The sequence below is a fragment of the Formica exsecta genome, unplaced genomic scaffold (genome assembly GCF_003651465.1).
Source record: "Formica exsecta isolate Colony F162 unplaced genomic scaffold, ASM365146v1 scaffold915, whole genome shotgun sequence".
NCBI lineage: Eukaryota > Metazoa > Arthropoda > Insecta > Hymenoptera > Formicidae > Formica > Formica exsecta.
In genome coordinates this window covers 386,562-390,311 of record NW_021853683.1, presented here as the reverse complement: position 1 = coordinate 390,311, position 3,750 = coordinate 386,562, and positions in this window count along the sequence as shown.

Here is a 3,750-nt window from a genome sequence, read left to right as displayed (position 1 = left end):
AATTTATAGAAACAATATATAAATTGTTAACAATAAGTTTTTTATTTACTTGTAAAAGAATTCTTAAAAATTCGTGAAAAATTATTTTGTACGTGTTAGTAATAAAATACTGTATGTGTATATAATTGCACAATATCTAATATACATTCAATATCTATTATACATTTCAATATATGTAAACAGACAAAATAAAAAATAAAATTTTATTTATTTTCTTACATTTCAGAGGAGTGTTTTTACTTTTTTATTCTCTTTCCTTCTTGATCCGGTAGAGACATTACTTGGGACATCTCTTGCATTTTCGTGGAGATTTTGTAGTTTTTTACTCTCTTTCCTTCTTGATCCAGTAGGGACATTAGTTAGGATATTCTTTGCATGTTCGAGGGATATTTTTACTTTTCTACTCTCTCTCTTTATTCATCCGCTAAGAATATTACGCAGGATATTGCATAGAATCTTGATAAATATTCTTAATTATATTATTATTTCCTTATTTAACTATATTATGAGTTCTGGTTTGCTTCCTGCTCCGCTTGCGGCAATACTTGCTCTACAAGGTGGATTATAATATTTGAAACTAAAATGCACTCAAGATTAGCCATGGTATAAAAAAATTATGCTTAAGTAATTGTGGCATAATAGTAATGTGCCACAATATATATGGCAGAATTTTTAATTATTGAAAATGGGAAAATTATGAATGGTATTATAAAAAACACGAAGTAATATTCTTGATGTCAAAATTATGTAAAATATAATATGCAATTACATGTTTGTATTTTATAATTATATATCAAAATATATCAAAATATATTTTGTATTAATAAATATACATGCTATGTAAATACGCTTTGTTGGTATGATTGATATTAATCCCTTATTATCGAGTAATCGCACAAAATTTTATTTAAAATATTGTTTGTCATTTAAATCATTATTTATATGTTAATAATATTAACTTAGTAAATCACAACTGCATCTCGCAGAAAAAAATTATTAATCTCATTTATATTGTAAAAAAAAAGTTTTAAATTGGCATTTAATTATAATGATCTTTAAAATAGAATATAGTGAAGACTATGTGAATATATGCTATTATTTATACTAAATTGTTAAAGTTTAGTAAAATTTTATGTCAAAGGCGGATAGAACAGGCAATTGTGTTAATATTTGTTTTTTGTCATCAAACAATCAATAATGAGCAATCTGTGGAAACAATCGCGGATGATTTTTTTGGCACAGATCGCCATTAAATGAAAATAGCGAAGTAATTCACACGCGCAATGTAATTTGTAATTTAATGAAAGATCGGATCTCGTTTGCACAGAATTCAATTGCCACAATGTCATAGAACATCACTAAAGATCTGGCAAACAAGTTTCTTTGTGTTTACCTATAAGTATATAGTTTTGAGTAATTGCACAAATATTGTTTAGGTCTTAAAATCTCAGAAATATAAAAATAAACATTTTTCAAATTAGATTATATTTATGGTACATCAGTTATAACTTTACGTTTGTTTATAATATCTTGATCATAACTTTTGTTGTATAAATTATGATATCACGAAGACATGATACAAGACATAGTATAAATATTTTTTATTTTTCATAATCCTTCAGCAATAAAGATGGCATATGTATGTATGTATCTCTCTATACAATAAATCCTAACAAATGTCAAAAAATGTTAAGAGCAAATTTCTTATGTTATATATAAAACAATTCTATGAAAGACGCTGTTATAGAGAATTACGCTGTAAATGTAAGATAAAATATCTTTTTTAATAGCACAAAATATAAAATTATACAAAGCTGACAATTAAAAGTTATTTATTTTATTGTATATTAACAAAATATCTCTCTTTTCTTAATTCCACGCTCTACAATTTTTATCTCACGGTGCTTTTTAATAAATCTAATTTTATTGTTGTTTTATGTTTATTGGTGAAGACTTTTGTTTCTTTTTTGCGATTTTTTACAAAATTCAAATTTAACTTCCTATATTAAATAAAAAATACTTTTTGCATGATTTCTTATACGTGACTATACGCAAGGAATTACATTATTCAAATAACACTAAAACCATCGTGTTTATTTCTTCTAAGTAATTTTATGTTCAATAATAAGCACTATTTTATCTTGAGGTTCCAAAAATAATGTTTAAATAAAATTTAATGGTCCCGAATAAATCAGAGCATTTTGGATTAGATAACATTTATGATGTCCAAATCACGATTTTTTGTTATATAAATTGAGGTAATATGAAGATGTGATACTATAATTCAAAAGTTTGGATTAAACCTTCGTAAGTTTGCAGCGATGAATACCAAAATATTTCTATTTCTGTTAGTTGCCGTTTTTACGGTTGCCTTGATTTCCGATGTTATGGCTGATCCAATAGCTAAAGCAAACCCTGCTCCACTCTCACGATCTAAGGTATAAAACTTTTATATAATATACAATTTTGTTTTTTATATTTGTGAATATGTATATTGTACATTTAATTATTGATGTGATTATTATATTTAATTTGTTTTTACAAATAACTATTACTCTTCTATATATGTTTATCATGAAACAAATAGTATTATATTCTTTGATATTTTTGTTAAAAAGTATATATACGCGATAACTAAGTAGTATGTATATAAAATAATTCGTAGAAATAGTATTAAATACCAACAGTAAGTATTTTATTTTTTATGAGTAAGAGATTTCTTATGTAAAAAGAAATTATTTTTTATACTTATTGTTAATGTGTTAATAATAAAGAATATATTATATACCTGCAATATCTTTTAGATATTTTAATAAATACATATAAACAAACAAAGTAAAAAATTAAAGTTTATTTATTTTCTTGCTTTTCAGAGGTATGTAATTGAAGATGTAATAGCCCTCCTCTCTAAGATAATTAAGGATTTGGGGCTATAATATTTAAGATTAAAATGCACTAAAATTAAGTACGACATAAAAAGATTATACGAAAGTGATTATGACATGATATATTCTGCAGAATTCTCAATTATTGTGCGAGCTTTTATGGTAATATTGTGTGAAAAATTTCATGAAATAATATTACACATTACAACAAGATATAAATAACAAAGTTTATCACTACAAATGTTACATTCTTATTAAAAAACATAATTTAAATTATGTATAATTTTAATTAAAAAAACATTAACATAATAATATATATTAACATATATGTATATGCAAATATGTATATTGTTAAGTTTTAATAAAAATGATGGAAACTGAAGATAACTGACATTCTTCCACTCAGCAGAACTTACCAGCAAGTCATAAAATCACAAAAATTTGTAATAATCCATTGATTTAGGTTCCAGTCGAGAAGACACTAGAAATGTTTCGAAATATTGCATTAACCAATCAAAATAAAGAAATCTTTAATTTTTTTATCCTGATCAATCAAACACTTCAAAGCATCTCTAGCATCTCCCCAACCGCAGTTATATTTTTACATTGTTTTGAATTATTTGCTTGCTTTGATGCACACAAAGTGTTAAATCAATTTGCCAGAAAAGTTAAAGCTCAATTTCAAATCTATCTGTTACATCAGAAATAGTCTTAGTTTGTAAAATAAATTTGCTAAAAATATTAAATATTCCTAGGATCAAAATAAATCCGAGTAAAATAATTTGTTAATAAATATAATACTAGTAAATATATTTACATTAGTTTATTATACATGATAAATCTCTTACATAATGCGGTATATATT